Consider the following 17,923-nt stretch of genomic DNA (forward strand, 5'->3'; position numbering starts at 1 on the left):
TGTGGAGGAGGGTGTATAGAGGCAGCAGGCCGGCATTTCCACACATGCTGGGGGAATGCAAATTAGCATGTGTGGTAAGAGCAGCCGGACTTGTCTCGGCTGGAGATCAACAGAGGAATATTGATATGATGACGATGCGAGGGGCTTCCTCGGCCTGGGGCCCGCGGGGGGCTCTCTAATTGGAGGGGGGGGGGGGGGGGCACCTTTAAATGTTTCACACCGCTCACACGGACTGATTCATTATGGGACGGCACGACAGGAGGGGTGAGGGGGGTTCTGAATAGCGTACCGTCTTGAGTTGGTACCATGTAAGTCACCGTTCCCACGACAGGCCTGCCCACATCCCCACGACCCTTTGCATCTGATATGGAGATGAGAGGCAGGAACATGACTAGCCACGCCGCTGGACTGGGTGGATTTAAAAGACAAGAGCAGGAGGATGCTGAACTGAAAATGCAGGAGATTACATCAATAATTCATCAACACTACTGTCAAGATCAGATATAATATTGGTGGATTTCTTGTGCATCTCAAAACGTTTGAGACTTTTCAAACTAACAAGTCAACCCATAAAGAAAACCAACCACTCGTTCACTACATGTGGCTGGAGGTACTGTGTAGTAATAAAAGGTCTACAATCAATAATTCAAAAAAATCTAAAGTACAATGCTAAAAAGAGTCATGCCATGATATTTAGAAGAAGAGTGGACAATAAATTAGTCTTTCCTATTTTCCACTTGCTGTATGTGATATTCCTCTCTTGACACGCCAGGAAATAAAATACCTTGGCCACTTCTTCACTGAGGACTTGAACGATGACAAGAGATATTTACCGACAATGTTGTAAATTATATGCTCAGGCCAATATGTTGATACGCAGGTTTAGTATGTATTCTGTCCAAGTAAAAGGCTCATTGTTTAAAGCTTTCTGCAGTGATGCTATGAGGGTTCTGCTTCAGGACCCTAGATGGCATAGTGCCAGTCAACTGTTTGTGTCCTCTGGTGTCCCTACTTGCGAGACACTTTTAAGACATTCGATTGTATATGTGGCTTGGATGGGTCAGAGAACAGCATAGAAGAGGCTTTAACCAACCTCAGGAAGAGCTGCTCTCGCTATACGTCGAGGCTCAGAAAACGAGACAGACGAGACAGCCTACATATGGACATAAACTGTCTTCTTTAAAATAAAATGAAATAAAAAGTGATTATTGAATTGATGTGGTTTTATATTGTATGTTTTGTTGTCTGTCTTTTATATTGCTATGGACCTTCTAGAGATTCTGAACTAAAGTTTGAAATGAACTGAAAAATAACATCATATTCTGCTGTGGCTCCTCTAGACGACTGGCTCTTTTCGCTCTGTGATCAAAAGTGTATAAATTAATCCATCCGTGCGTGGGCGTGGCGCGGGCCCTGATCTGGTCAGCGAGCGAGCAGGCCGTGGGGGGGCAGCCCTCTCAGAGAGCCGGGAGAGAGGAGGAGGCCCCAAATCTCCCGGCGCTCTCTGGGTGGCTGGTCACATGTGGCCGACACGTTTTGCGTCTTCAAAAAGATGCACACAGACAAGCAGAACATGAGAAAGAACGTCTGTGCGGCATGTGGAGAACCCCGGCCCTTCCTCTGAAGATGCCTCCCCACCCCCCCATCGCAACCCCCCCACACCCCACGCCAAGCCATGTTTAGAGTTCATACATCTGTCAAGCGCTTCAGAGCGCCATCGAGTTGTAAACACGTTTGACTTGAGACAGACTGCATGTGTGGACGGGCTGCGCTGTGTGTGCTATCGGGGTGCGACAATACTGCACAGGCTCCGTACGATACTCCAGCAGCTGTGAAGGAATCAGAGACGGTACTGTAAACGCCAATGAATATGACATGTACTGTACTGAAGCTGCATGTTGCTGGAGCGCAATGGCCCCCTTCCACTAGGGAGTCTCCACCAGCGAAGCCAGAGGAGTGAAAGTGTCGCGCATCGTGCCGGCGTGTGCGTGCGTGTGTGTGGTCCTTGAATGGAGGGTAAATTAACAAAAGAAGCCAGCAGAAATTAAGACATGACGACTTCATCGTACGTCTTGAGTGTCGGCTGCTGTGGGAACCTCTCCCGGAGGCCACGCCCACGGACGGAGTCCACACTTTCAAATCATGATGATTCTCGCCCCCCACAAAAAAAAAACAGCCGCAATCGCTGCGCCGTAAAACAACCATTCTGACGTTAGCGATGAACACGAGGCTTAAAGCTCTTGGCGTTTGAATCACAAAGAGCCTCATCTAGATCTACGAGGGGGAAGATGTACATCCGCTCTGGCGCGATACTGTGGTTTATTTCAAATTCAAACCATGGAGTGAGGTCCTCCAAAGCAGATTAATATCCCCCAAGCGTTTGTAGTGGATCTAATCCTGGGAGGCTGTTTGTTATGGAAGAGGACTGCAGAGAAACAGCTGTACTTCAAGAGGAACCATTCAGCTTCTCTTTTCCTGAGGATCATTCTGGTGACAGAGTACATCCGAGTGGCATGATAGCTCCAGAACATCACAGTGCGCACACACACACACGCAAGCATGCTCACACACTGTCCTATATGTGCCGAGTGAATTCATGTTACAATATGCACAATCATGCACAATTTGGCCGCCTGCTTGGAAATATAAATTACCGTTGCAATTTGGGATGCTTCCAGGGGTTTCTACTGGGTGCTGTTTTGTCTACGCACTCCACCGCTGGGAGAGCAGCCGACAAAAAAAGAGAAACTAAACACGAGCGAGACGACCAGGGTCACAGACCTCAACCGAACCGGAAAAAGAGTGACCACAATGGGTGGGTATAGAGCCTCTTCAGTCTGGGGCCCGAGAATAAAGACGCACTGTAGCTCGATACCAAGTAACAGACTTACGTATCTCCCCTGGCTGGCAAGCACACTGTAAACAGAGAGAATTATTTACGCAAAAGACTAAACACCAAAGTGGCTTCTCATCCTCAATCAACCCTTTTAGTACAGTGAGAACAGTGCCAACATTTCGAACATTAATAGGATTTTTACCATATTACTACAAAAGTTTCTTAGTGTTGGAATGTTGGAATATTGTTGGTTGTTGGATATTTTGTAAAATATTTTTTTGATTTTTGATTTATTTAATTTTGTCGGTGAGACGGTTGTATTCAAAGGGTTAAGTCATGTTTACATTCACCGATGACATCTTGAAGTCATCTGCATACGGGTCCCGGGCTGTGATGCATGGACGGCTGCTCGCTACATAATTAAAAGCGCGCAGACATGACATGGATATGATAGGACACATGTATCAGAGCCACAGAGTCAGAGAAAGAGCTGCGCTGAGTGGATTCATGTTTCATGGCTGCAGTGTTCCCCAGTCAAAGTTCTAGTCGTGATACTTCACTTGCAGAGATGGCAGGACAGGTACAGGGCCAGGGAAGCGCATGTGTGGTTTTATGAAAACAAACAAGGCTTTCAGAATGTGCTTTACACTGATCTGACGCTGAATTCCTTCCTTCCTTCCTTCCTTCCTTCCTTCCTTCCTTCCTTCCTTCCTTCCTTCCTTCCTTCCTTCCTTCCTTCCTTCCTTCCTTCCTTCCTTCCTTCCTTCCTTCTGTCCCTCTTTCCTTACTCCCTTCTTTCAGTGGCTGAAAACACATATCCAGTGGGTGTTGGTGAGGGTCATATTTCCATATTTAGAACGTCAGCTAGGTGACATTGGGAGAGAGAAGGATGCTCTGTTTCAGTTAAGTCCCTTTTGAGACCAGGCCCAGCAGCTTCATAGAGGGTTCACCCTGCATATGGCCTCTGGGCCCTCTCCTCTCCTCTCCTGTTCATCCTGCTGTCGCCATCACTCAGCCCCCTCACCCATCACTCCACCCACAGTGGCACCTGGGCGGCTCCCGGCCCGACGGCTAAACCGCATTCTGCACACAAACGGCCTGGGCGGCAGAGCGGCTACTGGATCTAATCTGATCTGTGCATCTCCCCGTGTCCCTACACACACGAGCACGCGCACACACACGCACACGTACACACACACACACACACACACACAGCCAAGAGTTCGCTGAGGAACACGGCTCTAAATCTTACTATAATTCCAGGCAATCTCTCACACTCTGTGTGCACCGCTCTCGACCCCCCGTTCTCTCCACATTCTCTGCATCTCTCTCGACCAAAGTCTGTCCGCGTGTCTGCTGTCTGAGCGTCTGCCTGTATCCCGATTTGCTCGACAATCGGGAACAGTATGAAGTTGAACTTCGGCAGGTGTATTGCTCAGGACCCAAGGACGTGCGTGTGTCGCGTGTGAAGTTGGTTGCATCAGCGCTTCTTAAGAATTCTGTTCCGAACGGCAAGTGGCACGTGTTAATATGAAAGGATACAATAAAGTGCAGTTAGAGGGCGCTGTGTCACCACGTGTTTCCTTCACAGTGTCATAACATACAGTCATTCAAACGTAAATACTTCGCCGCACCTCATGGCGAGAGCAACGACAGTGGCAGCGGCGGTAAAATAATTATTACAACCTGCAACCATGAGGGGCAGTAGAGCACTGCTACAGTGTAGTAGGCTACTAGGCTTCTCTGACAATCTGGTTGCCATTGCTTATAGCCTAATGTAGGCTACGTTTCTCAGTTTAACCGGTCTAAATTGCAAACTGCTTTTTTGGATTGGCCACAGCAGAGACAGTAGCCTACATAAAATTGGTTATTTGATTTGCTATCATTTTACCAACTGATTGGACTTCATTCATTCTTTAGATTCAAACCCAGAAACTCAGAAATCCCACATTTTCAACCCCTATTTTGCAGTCAGAGTAGTGACATTAAATATACAATCAATAAATAGCACTAAACCAGTGACTATTTCATTTCAACCCGTATTTACCAACCAATGATACATTTATTCAATTCAAGGCACACACAAACACAGCTACGCAAGTGGCACAATCATTAGTGCAGCAGACTTGCAACATAAGGGTCACAGGTTCAACGCCCCGTCCTACAGTTTGAGGAATACCTTTAGAATTCGATTCAATCGTTACGAAGGAAAGATGTATTATTATTTTCTGTTATTTGTATTATTATTATTATTATTATTATTATTATTAGTAGTAGTAGTATTTCATTACTTTTATTAAGTAACATCGTAACAACGATGGTACAAGTAGCCTATCCCTCAAGGTCTGTAGCGGTGCACTTTATAAAATAATTGGTGATATCCTATCTACAGTATATGAAAATGCCTATCTTCTTAATACAGTACCTATTCCTAAACTCATGGTTTTGTCCTAGACTATCCCAGATCTCATAGGCTATTGTATCTTTGCTTAAGAAATCCTATTCTATTCATAGAATCCTATTCTATAACTATTCAATTATATGTCAAACAGTTGGTCTGCATTTTAATTGATAATTTCTCTATCCAGCTGGGCTAGAATATTTGGGGCAGACTGCCAGGTCAACACTTAAAATCGGGCTGGTGTACTGTAGATTTAATTAATTTTGAAGCGAGTAGCCTAGTAGAACGAGAGAAACAGCAGTAGCCTGGTTAGTTTGCTCCAGCTGCAGTGGACGGAGGGAGGTTGAGCGGAAAAATAGCTGGCCAGCATAATCAGTTTGACAGTTGATGTTGCACAGTAAATGCAGTACATTCCGTTCATGGCTAGTTGTTATTGAAATCAGGACTGGCCTCTATCAATCAAACTATCGAATTCAGCCCAACACCTGTGGCAGACCGGCAAAAAATTGAAATGGAATGGAGCGGTCACCGCCCAGCACAATTAAGCTGTGGCTACAATTAAGCTGTGGCTAGAACTTGCTAATGCTAGTAGCACCCCCCTCCCCCACAATCTATTATGAAAGACATCCATACAGTTAATTTGAATATGAACAGGTAACAGGGGGAGGGGTGTTCCAATAGCCTTGTCCAGGTTCATTGCTGGCGTGTGGTGAGCTAGTGTAGCAAGTCGAGCCATGGAAAAGTCTAGCTGTAAGCTAGGTAATATAGGCAAACATATATCAACTGACCAGTAATCAATACTAAATACCATCAAACATGTTATGCTAGCTTGCTGTTTCCAAATAAATGTCAAGCCTTTGATTTGACTGCCTACAGGGGCAGCCATCCAGTCACAATTGACAGTCAAGCAGTTGCATTTCTTCTGAGCCAGTCAGTCTTATCGAAATAATTAGGTGATATTTCAAAAGTCAAAAATCAATCCTATCAGGAAAATATAGGCCCTATTTTCTTCACTATAGCTGAATCCCAAATCGCGCACTTAGGCTAAAGTGCAGAGCACTCGCGCCCTTGTGGCCTTACATTCGCGTTCCCGCTAAGTCCACGAGGGCTCAGGGGAGTCCCAAAACGGAATCGCTAGGTCCAGAAGTGCACCACTGCCGCCATTTTGCGCACTTTAACCGCACTTACCGAAAGTCCGCAATTTCGCGGACTTAGGAGCAGAAAATACCCACAGTCCACCGCGTCTCATGTGACACAGTGCTTGAGTGCATCCGAGTCATGATACGAGTGCATCACACATAAATTATGACATTTGCCGATAACACAACATTGATCTTGAAATCCACTTGCTGCAAACATATCCCACCCAACATAATTTTAAAATTATTATTAAATTAAAACAGACGTCAGTCGGTCAATTTGCAGAGCCGAGCAGAGAGCTGAGGAGCGCGTCAGAGCAGCCTCTGCCTTGGAGGGACGCAGCAGCCAATGAAAACAAAATGGGAGGGGCATTGAGCTAAACTGGTTTGGGAATCGTTGGCGCGCAGCTGGAAGTGCTGTCCCATTTAATTCAAGGCCCTGCACCCTCTGGCCCTTCCAGCTGACGTCATTTAAGTGCTCAGGCCTCAGGCCGCAAGTGCGAGGGGCCGCAAGGGTGGTTTGTGCACTCAGATTGGGATTCAGCTTACGAAACAGCTGTTGCACAAGTCATTCAGCCATTTTTGAAGCGAGTAGCCTAGTAGAACAAGAGAAACAGCAGTAGGCTAGCTAGCCTAGTCAGTTTGCTCCAGCTGCAGTGGGCGGTGGGAGGCTACCAACGCATGATATACTTATTTGATTCGAGGCACACCCAAACACGACAAGACAAGTGGAACAACCGTTAGTACAGCAGACTTGTAACATTCCCTCGAAGATCCCGACATGTTCATGTTTAGCAGCCTCGCAATTTCATTTTCTCTGCACATTGTTAGGCTTGTTATGAAAAAGATGCTGATGCTGATCATGCCGGTTGATTGACCTCAGACCGAGAGTTGCGACAATTTTGTGAACTTTTGATACCGGGCATAGCCACGCTTGATGAACATGATAGCCTATTGCAATAACCATCAAACACGATTGCTCAATTACACAGCAGTCTATAGACCCTCGCAGCCCCAGAGACCGAGAAGCCATTCATTCGTTCAGTCAGATGCATGTAGCTACATCAGTGAGTGTATAGGACACCTCACCAACCCCAGTGACCGAATCACGTTTATATGCTACGTTTATATGATTTTAAAATACAATCTGAATCGGACAATAACACACTGATGATAGCCAAGACATTGTTTAAGTGGATTAAGTCGATTATTAGCTACATGAGCCATTGCGAACTGACTCATTTCAATAGATTGCATCTACAAATCCACCTCTCGTTTCAACACTTCAAAACTATATTTCCCAGTCGACTAACGTTAGCTGGAAACAGCGCTGACTGGCAGGCTACAATGTTTAGCTGCATTTCAATCGATTGTGTCTACAAACCACCTCTCGTTTCTACGCTTCCTTAGAAATGCCAGCAAAAAAAGAGGAAGTGATTTGCTACAGTAACTCTGAATCTTGTCGATCTTGTATACACAATATACAATATGATGTACAATATATACAATATAATACAAAGACCTGGCGACTATTGTGCAAGACTGAATAAGGAGGTGGTCTGGTGTGGACCGAACAGTCCTCTAAAACTTTGCTGCCGTTGTCGTTAATGCTCTCCCCATGAGATGCGGTGAAGTATTTAAGCTTGCATGACTATAGATTCTTGTGAGAGCGGACATAGGTGTAGCTAAGCCAGCCAACCAACGTAAGCATAGAGAACCAGCTCGGGGAACTGTTTCAAGTAGCCTACTATAAATTCATTTTATTTAGAGCATTTAATATGTGATCACATATTAAGTTATATGCGCATAATGGCCACGACGGGCACTGTACTAGTCATGCAAATCCTATTTCCTGGGTGTGTTAGAATGAGGCCTGGGCATGTAAATCAGAAGTCATGATTGGCTCCATAATTGAGGCGTTATCAGCTCATTAAGAGCCAAGGAGGCATCAGTGAGACGTAATGGTCCCTCTACACACCCGACCAGGAGAGCTGCTGGAACACACAGCACCACCAGTCCTTGGGAGAGGAGGCGGCAGCCATGATTGATAAGGTTACTATCTTGTCAGCTTTAGAAAGAACACACACACACACACACAGCAACAGCAACGGAGCCCAACGGAGCGAGCCAACGTTGTCAGGTGAACCCCGCTGGCCTCCCCTAAATCCCCCCGTGTAATAATACGCAATACAAAATAGCACATCTTATTAAAAGGGTGACAGATTTATTATTATAGTTGTTTAACTCCCCTTAACCTCTTTATAATCAAATCATGTTAAGGGTTCAAGGAGACTCTCACTCCCCAGTGAATTACAATGGTTTTTGCTTGATTTAAATTCCCCCTGCATGGCAGGCTGGGAGACCCCATGCGGTGACATATCCTGTTTACTTCCCAGCCTGCCCATGCAGCAGCAGCCAGGGCCAAGAGAGACTCAGAGAGAAAGAGAGAGATGGGGGGTTGGGGGTAACATGACTCAAGACTTTTCAAGCGCCACAGAAAGGATTCCTGTGGATAAAATCCTGAATGAAAACCTTCTTTTCACAACAATTATGTTCCAACCAAAGAGAGAAATGTCAGGACTGATTTTTTTCCCCCTCTTCCTCTGTTGTGTTAGTGGGAACCGCAAAGGGTGTGTGAGGAACAGGCCACACCGGAACACTTTAAAACGTGACCGGCGGAGGGGGGTGAATGCAGATCTGTCACCATCAAAGTCACCGGAGGAAGCCCCGTTAATGCCAGCGTTCGCGTGCTAGCCCCGGCCGTGTGCAGTCACCCCGGGCTTCCTGTCCTCTGACCTCTGCTGCTCAGAGGGTGAAATGTCGTGACGTGACCACGAAGGAGAGAGAGCGCGCGGCGTCCGTTCAGGGATTCTGAATTATGGGGGCGGAGCTCTCCTTAGGGCCTCGTCGGTGCACAGGTAAAAAAATAAAAATAAAAACACAAAAAACGAAATACCTTCGGCTAAAATCAATAGTTTGAACGGGCAGAGTGCAGATAGCGCCTCTTACCTCTCCATGAAACAGGATGATGGAGCATTACTGATTCTGGCTCCGTTCATCCATTCAATGTCATCATTAGCCTTGACAGTGTCAAATCCCTTCAATAAAAGGGCATTTTTTTCCAGAGGATATGCAGAGCATTAATCCTTTTATGTCGTTTCCAGACGGCCAGTGGAGTCTCTCACAACCCATATTAATGCTCTGTGTCGGGAGTGCGACAGCTAAGCCAGATAACTCAGGATGTACGCTCCTCTCTCCAGACGGATCGGCCCGGGGCCAAGGGGTCCTAATACCGGGGGGCGCTAGAACAGGAAGCGTTTTTTGTAAACCGCTTTTTTAACACTTAACGTCTTCAAAGCAAAACAATCATTTTCGCCGCGCTTCCTGAGCTGAAAAGATAAGCCGGCGTAAGGAGGGTGGACATCTTCTAAATGATGCTAGCCCTGGCGAGGGGAGAAATAGCTCCTAGGCCTACACCTCTTAGGGGGCTGACGCCTACAGTAGAACATATATCAATTATACATTAAGCCGCAATCTGTCTCACATTGGCAGCTTGCTTGGATGTAGACCTAACTTTCAGAGGGGAGGATTCTCCTTGGACTCTCCTCGGACCCCCCCTTCCCAACCCCCCCTCCTTTTTAAGGCCTGTCCAAAATCAATCCCATTTCAAAGCCTGAATTTATTTTTCGCTGTAACAAATCTGTCTTGGCAAATTATGTCACGTAAAACAGTGAGAGTGACAGGCCGCTGTCTGTCTGTGGCGGGGAGCATCAGCGCCCCCCCCCCCCCCCCCCCCTCCAGCAGCCCCCGCTCCCAAGGTGCGTAATCAGGCCGCAGAGCCTCGCGGAGCGTGGATGCCAGCCAGAGCCCAAACAAACCCGGAGTCTGTTGCTCAAGATAAACAAACCAATTAGGAGGGGAAGGCATGTTATTCCTCAGTTGGCGATGCATCTTTAAAAAAAAAAAAAAATTGGGGGGGTGGGGGGGAAATAATCTGCCCATTATTTTCCTGCGGATGACGGCTGCATAGAAACCCAGAGTGGAAGAGAATGCAGTGTCAGAAAACACAATTATTAATTAGGTTAATAAATGTATGGTATTAAACCGGCTACTGGTCCTGTAATGAACCTATGCAGCGAGGGGAGGGAGGGAGGGAGAGAGAGAGAGAGAGAGAGAGAGAGAGAGAGAGAGAGAGAGAGAGAGAACACAGGGGAGCAAATTCATCAGAGCTTTTTTTTTCTTTGCCCCTTGCTCCCAGGGATGCGTGCCCTTCTTGTGTGGATGAGTCAGCTTACTTCTTCTGACAGTTGCGAGCCAAGGGCTTTGTCAGAAGGAACCACAGTTATTGTTTTGATTGCTCCCCTCTTGTTATGCTGGAACACAAAATGCTTTCAAATGGGGGATTGCTCCACAGCTTTTGAAACTGAGGCACGCACAAGTAACATCAAAAAGGAGATGTCTGCTTTTTATTTACAGAGGACAATCATTTGGCACTTTGGTGTTCTGGCCCTGGCGCTGTCCCCGGATTGGAACATGCGGCCCCTATCAGTAATTGCAGGGAGAGGCCCCATTGGCCAGGAACAACATTAGACAACTGGGCACACGGTGCATGACATTCGAGCCGGCCAATAAAGATGGGTTGGCTAATCAAAGTGGCCATCGCCAGGGACCACCTCAGTGGAGCTGGGGGGCTGTGCAGGGGCCGGGGGCCAGGGGCTGGGTGTGCAGCTGCTCTGGCTGCCTCTCCGCTCTGCCCTCAGGGGCCAGGGAACCAGGCTCGCCACAGGCGCAGGAGTTCTGATCCCCCGGAAAAAAAAGGCGGTCGACGCTAACAATGCAACACATGAAAAATAAATCCCAGCCAGCTTGTTAGCATGGCAGTCCAGAGGGGGAGGAGAAGAGAAAACAACCAACTGGGTTAAGAGATTTAATGCACTGCTGAAAATGTGACACTTTGTCAAAGGTCCAACTATTCCACCAGAGAAGCAGGGGTACGAATGGTTAAGTCCCCATAAATCCCTAGAAGCTGCTTAGAATATACACTTGAGAAACAACAGATAAGGTCAGTACACTATCTAGGAAGAAAAAACTCCACCTCCCCACTGCATGTGCGAGCCTCGCAACGGACATTGAAAACAGAACCCCACATGACAAGGGAGACTGGAAAGTGTTGTCGCAAGAATCTTTTCTCAGAGTACCCTTTGATGAATGAATTAACAAATTATTATAAAGGGGGGGGGGCGGCATATTCGAGTGGCGTGCAGCCAACCTGGCACGGAACAGATATGCACGGGCTTATTACGGACCATAAACAAATTACCACAACACAGACGGAAAAAAAAGAAACCTTGCAGAAGGAAACAATCTCCTAGAACAGTGTCCAGCATCTGCCTCCCAGAGACAGGCATCTGCGGCCAGAGCAGCCATAAAAGAGCTTCAACTGTCAGGACTGACCCCAGTGTTAGCTCGCAGCTAGCAACAGTAGAACGGTCTGCGGTATCGGCATACCATTCCTGAGCTATTTATTCAGATCATGAGTTTGTGCAAGGGCGTGATGATATAATAAAGTCTGACACTTAAAGGGGTAGTGTGCTATTTAGGATATTTAGCCCTATTTAAGATATTTTGGATATTTAGCCCCATTTGTGGCCTGAAACATAGAGACCATCAAGTTCCAGTATTGAACAAGCTGCAGTTTTTCTGCAGGCTCTCACTGGGCTACGATGGAAGTCAATGGGGCATATGTAAATGCGTTGAAAAACTATGATGAATGTGCTTTTCTGAGATGCTTTCTTTTCTCAGTATGCTCTGCTGTGAAATGTATCACAATCCGAATGTTTGGCATGGCTTGGACATAAGCACTCCTCTGGCGCTTGTTTTCACTGCTCCCATGGCGGACTATGTACAAGTCATGCCAAACACCTAAAAATATTTGGATTGTGATACATTTCACAGGACACCATACTGAGACTGGTCCGATTACACCTTGTGCTTCCCATCTCAGAAAAGCATATTCATCATAGTTTTTCAATGCATTTACATATGCCCCATTGACTTCCATTGTAGCCCAGTGAGAGCTTGCATAAAAACTGCAGCTAGCTCAATACTGGAACGATCAGTGAAATTATGATCTCTATGTTTCAGGTTCAGGGTAGACAGACCACAAATAGGGCTAAATGTCCAAAATAGCACACTACCCCTTTAACTCTAATCGGTAGCTGGGCCCAGGAGATGCACGCTACTATAAAGCGCCCGTGGACTCCTAACCTGAATCTTAATCAGTGTTATTTAGCCGGCAAAGCCGATCTGCCACCTCCCTGGTGGGCCTATCAACACATGGCCGTCACAATCATTTTATGGCCACACTGAGACTATTCATTTTCTGTTCCAATGTCACTTGACAAATAACTCCTGTGACAATTAATCAATCAATCAATTAAGTGTCTCATTTGTGACAACGCACAGTGATATTACGCAGTCACTGGTGAGAGCTGAGAGGATATGTCTTGCCTTCCCCCGTCAGACACAGGGAGGCGTCCCTTTCATGTTTCGGTGTATGGGAGGGGAGGTGATGCAAGGTAGAACATTATGAAGTCTGAACTATTCATCCCCCTCGGAGCTTTTCAGAGAGCAAAAAAATAAACCGTTTCCAGCGCTGCAGATGCACGCGGTTCTGCGGGGTGAAAGGTCACGGTGCTTTCCCAGCTGAAAAAGAAAACCTGTTTTTACAAGGTAATGTGGGTGTAAGAGGAGAGAGTTACAGCACACTGCTAGAGTCATACAGACTCGCCACGGGAAGACTGCCAAGGTCCAAAACCAGCCCTCCAAGCAATTACTCAAGATACAATGGATTAAAGTAAATTATTTCTCCTTGTAATGTTCTTCAAATTAGGAAGCTCTGATGCTCTCAAGTCCCAAAATAACACTACAGACCTGTACCGGCTTTGGTTTACCCAATAAAAACTTCCCGTAAAATATACAGATACAGTAAAAACAATTTTTTTAAAAGGACTATTCATCATTGAGTGAGAATGGAGTGCTTTCCAAAGATGGAATGGCTTTTAAGTTCTTGCCATATAAACAGTCCCCAGCTCAGGACATCTTGTTGTTCCAAAGCTTACTGTGTTCATACTACATGTGTAATCACACAAATAAATGTAACAATATACAGCAACAACAACCCTAGTTTAATCCCACAGACGAGTGGAAACCCACTGGATCTAGGAACTCACTGGCCTCTCTGACCCCGTTAAGCCAAACCCCGACCAGCTCCTCTCGCACAGGTTCTGGTTCTGGTTACTCCTCCCACAGGGCGGGCCCCAAACCTCGCCTGGCTTCTCTCCGCTGAACCACAGAGGACCAATCACCAGCCGGAACTCCTGGCAGCGCTTTACAGCTCAATTAGACTGGTGCAGTTCTACACGGACCCGTCTGACTGACCAACCTCACCCCGGGTGACTCCTGTTTAACACGCGGGAGAATGATATCATGACGAGCAAAACACTGAGCATCTCGCCCTTATCACTTGATTGCTTGGGATTGAAATCCTATAATTGGTACAAGCAAGAGGAAAAATAAAGAAATAAAGGGAACAGAAAGATTCGGCAAGCTCGTAATTGAACAATTACGGAGTCATTTTCATCAGAGGCGTGTTGCCAATTATAAAATGCCATCTGATTAGGCGCGATTTGAAATGACATTATTTTCCCGCACAAAAGACGGGGGTGTCGGAGTAACGGGGAGAAGATGCGCGATGGAGCCTCCCAGCTGACGGACTGGGGGCTTGGCGCAGGACCTCCTTTGTCCCCGAGACCGCATCCCTGAAAATCTGTCAGGGGTAACACTGGGAGGGGGGAGGGGGGTTGGTTCTCACATTTAACATCGGCCCCCGCTTAAAAAAACAAAAACAGCCAAGGCGAAAAAATGTTGATCCCTCGAGGATGGATTCTAATCAAGATGAAATGCATTTACAAATCTATTTAATAAGGCTTGCCAGAAGTCAAACTTGGCATGTAAATGCGGTGGGGATTAAATTTCATCGGCAACGAAGACTGTAACCGATCGCCTGCAGACAAAGGGGGAGCCTGCCAGTTTCTCCCTCTCTTCTCCCCCCCTCTCTCTTCCCCCTCTCCCCTCCTCTCTCTCCTCCTCACTCTCATCCCCCTCTTCCTCTCTCCTCCTCTCTCTATTCCCCCTTCTCTCTCCCCGCGCCCCCCCCCTCTCTCCCCCTCTCTTTGCCCCTCTTTCTATCCCCCTCTCTCTCTCTCTCTCCTCCAGCTCTCCTCTCCCCCTGTTTCTCTCTCTCCCTCCTCCGCCAGCGCTTTGCCTCGTGATCCCTCCCTGACTACGGGGAAGGACAGGAGCCGCATGGAGTGGTGCAGCACAGAGAGGAGAGGAGGAGAGAGGAGGGGAGGGGACGGGTGGGGGGGAGAGGGGAGAGGAAGGGAGAGGAAAGGAGAAGGAGGGGAGAGAGAGGAAGTGATGGGAGGGGAGGAGAGGACAGGAGAGGAGGAGACAGGAGGGGAGGGTATGAGAGGACAGGAGAGGAGGGGAGAGGACAGGAGAGGCTCAGTGGCTCAAGGTCAGTGGGAGGACAGTGTGGTCCTGTGAGCAGGGAGGACAGAGAGGCAGCCGCAGTCACCTCTGTGCTAATCAGCCCGTTGGCTGGCTGATGAGGTGTCAGTTAGTGGTGTGTGTGTGTGTGTGTGTGTGTGTGTGTGTGTGTACGGAGAGAGAGCCTCTCCCTTCGTTTTTTTGGCTGCAAATTGCAGGGGCTGGCGGGGCGGGGCAAGCTCTGTGTGTGTGTGTGCGCCACTCTGGGGCGTAGCAGGCTGACGTGCCGCTTGTGGTGCCAGCTAGTGTTGCGCCCCCCTCCCCCCCTCCCCTCCTCTCCTCTCCTTGCATATTCTCCTCCAGCTCAGCACAGCCTTCCCCTGCAGTGAGGGCAGGGACACAACAGCCAATTACAGCAGTCGGCACGGCGCGCTAGCACCGGCGGGTAGTTCTGGAGGCGAGGCGGTGGGGCGGTGGTGTGTGTGGGCGGCTCGGGACAGGTTGGGGAGACATTTTGCCGGGGCGTGGCTAGCTGGCCGCCAGGGGGGGCAGGGCGGTGTTGGCTGGTTCGGGGGCAAGGGAACGGACGGCGCCCGTGGCTGTGATGTGAAAGGGTGTTGCGACCTAACAGTGGCGGAGCTAATCTCTCATTGGGTGAGCCCCCCCCCCCGCATCAGACGGCCTGGCGGAGGGGCGTCACGTCCATATTCTTGGGTTATCTCGACCATCTGCGACCGGCAATGAACGAGGTGGGGGGAGGGGTTTCGGGGGGGTTTCACACGTTCGTCTCGCTACTGTCCCTGTCCCTCCACACCCCCCCCCTGCCTTGCTGTCGTGCGCGACCAGAACGCTGGAAGTTTCCTGCAGGGGGGGCGGAGCTGAGGAGAGCTGTAGGTTAATTCAAAGTGAAATGCTGGAAGACGCATCAAGCAGCAGAGATCAAATTACAGGGCAGAGAGCTCGGCGGTGAGACAAACAAGCCAGTGGTATGCTGCGGACTGTGTGTGTGTGTGTGTGTGTGTGTGTGTGTGTGTGCTTGTGTGTGCTTGTGTGTGGCGTGGATGGGAGAGAGGAGATCAAGGGAGGCAGAGAGAGAGAGAGAGAGAGTGAGAGAGAGAGTGAGAGAGATATGTATGGGGGGGGGCAAGAGGGAGGGAGAGGGAGATAATGTCCACAGAGGGGTGAAGGGGGCTGGATGGATGGAGGGAGGGAGGGAGGGGAAAGAGAGGCTAACTGGGCCAGCTCGCACGCACGCACACACACACACACACACACACACACACACACACACATCACCCCCTCCAATTAGAGTCAGTCATCTCTCTACCGAAGCTCCTTCAACACAATGCGTCGGCCTCCATTTCTGATGTTCACACGCCGGGAAAAAAAACACCCGCCGCAAACAACGGCAGCGGCAGCGTTGGTATTCAGGAAGAGCCGCCGCGGCGCGACCGTCCTCCCGTTTAGCCGGCTTCTTCCCCCGCTCGCTTTTGTTGCTGCTCTTTGTGCGGTGATTTGCCTAAGGACCCAGATTTCCTAGCAACAGCCTGCCACCGAACATTCTGGCAGGGGTTCAACATTCTCTCTTTGTGAGAAATGGCAGCGCTGCCTCTTCCCCGCTCTGCACCCGCCTGCCAGCCTGCCACCGGCCCTGCTGCTGCTGCTAGGAACCAGGGCTGGGGCTGGGGCTGGGGCTAGGGCTAGGGCTAGGACCAGGGCTGATGCTAGGACCAGGGCTGATGCTACTGTAGGACTAGGACTAGGACCAGGATCAGGGCTGATGCTAGGACTAGGACTAGGTCCAGGGCGGCTGCTATAACTAGGACTAGGGCTACTGCTAGGACTAGGACTAGGGCTGCTGCTTTAACTAGGATTAGGGCTGCTGCTAGGGCTAAGACTAGGGCTACTGCTAGGACTAGGACTAGGGCTGCTGCTATAACTAGGATTAGGGCTGCTGCTAGGGCTAAGACTAGGACAAGGACTAGGACCAGGGCTGCTGCTAGCACTAGAACTAGGACCAGGACTAGGGCTGCTGCGAGAACTAGAAGTAGGACCAGGACTAGGACTGCTGCTAGAACTAGAACTAGTACTAGGACTAGGACAAGGGCTGCTGCTAGGACTAGAACTAGGACTAGGACCAGAACTAGGACTGCTGCTAGAACTAGAACTAAGACTAGGACTAGGGCTGCTGCTAGGGCTGCCAGCTGAGCCAGATTGGCTGTGCGAGCGCTCTAATAATTCTGTTTTCATCCAATCACACCACATAGTAGCAGGCACCTTGAGAGCCTCTGCCAAGAATCATCAATCACCTCTTTAACACACACACACACATACACACACACACACACATGCACACATGCACACACACACACACACACACACACACACACACACACACACAAGCAGGCACAGACCTGCACAGCACATGCACACAAGCATTTAGTAAAATGCACACACACAACACAGTTCAGTAATCTGATTTACAGATTAGAGTGTAACAAGACATGCATACCACCGAACAGTCGTTTAATGAAAATCAACAAAGCACATTAATACATGGCAGGGTAAGCCAGGCCCTGCTGCAGAGAGGGGGGGGGGGGGGGTCTGCAATCTGGCTGTAAATTGCGTAAATACATCTGAGTGCTCTCGACAAGGTTAATGGAGAGAGGAGGCCCTACTGAACAGCGGTCTAGACACGCCACACAGTATTAAGTGCAAATGGCTGTGGTGGTGTGTCTGGTTAAGTACTCCCGGAGTGCGAATGGGACTCTAATAACGTTGATGATCCAGTGTTTTGGGAAGAGAGAGAGAGAGGGCCTGGGGAAGGGACGCGCGGCGAGGTTTCCGAGTGCCGATAAAAACAAGCGGGCCCTTCTCTGTTCTCTGTCCCTCACGTGACCGCCGGATGTGGGCAAAAACCAACTGCAGCGGATGTGCTGTTTGCTAATGCGGCTTGGATAAAAAATTTAATTAAACGAGACCACACAAACTCCG

The 17,923-nt window shown here is 48.6% G+C and overlaps 1 protein-coding gene across 1 annotated transcript in view; it reads right to left on the reverse strand.

Moving 5' to 3' along the window:
• adkb (adenosine kinase b) overlaps positions 1-17,923 on the reverse strand; it is a gene marked incomplete at its 3' end in the record, with an annotated part of 103,635 nt that overhangs the window by 38,964 nt on the left and 46,748 nt on the right. The gene's annotated exons all lie outside the window — the stretch shown is intronic.

Source organism: Borostomias antarcticus (genome assembly GCF_949987555.1).
Source record: "Borostomias antarcticus genome assembly, chromosome: 22".
NCBI classification, from domain to species: Eukaryota; Metazoa; Chordata; class Actinopteri; order Stomiiformes; family Stomiidae; genus Borostomias; species Borostomias antarcticus.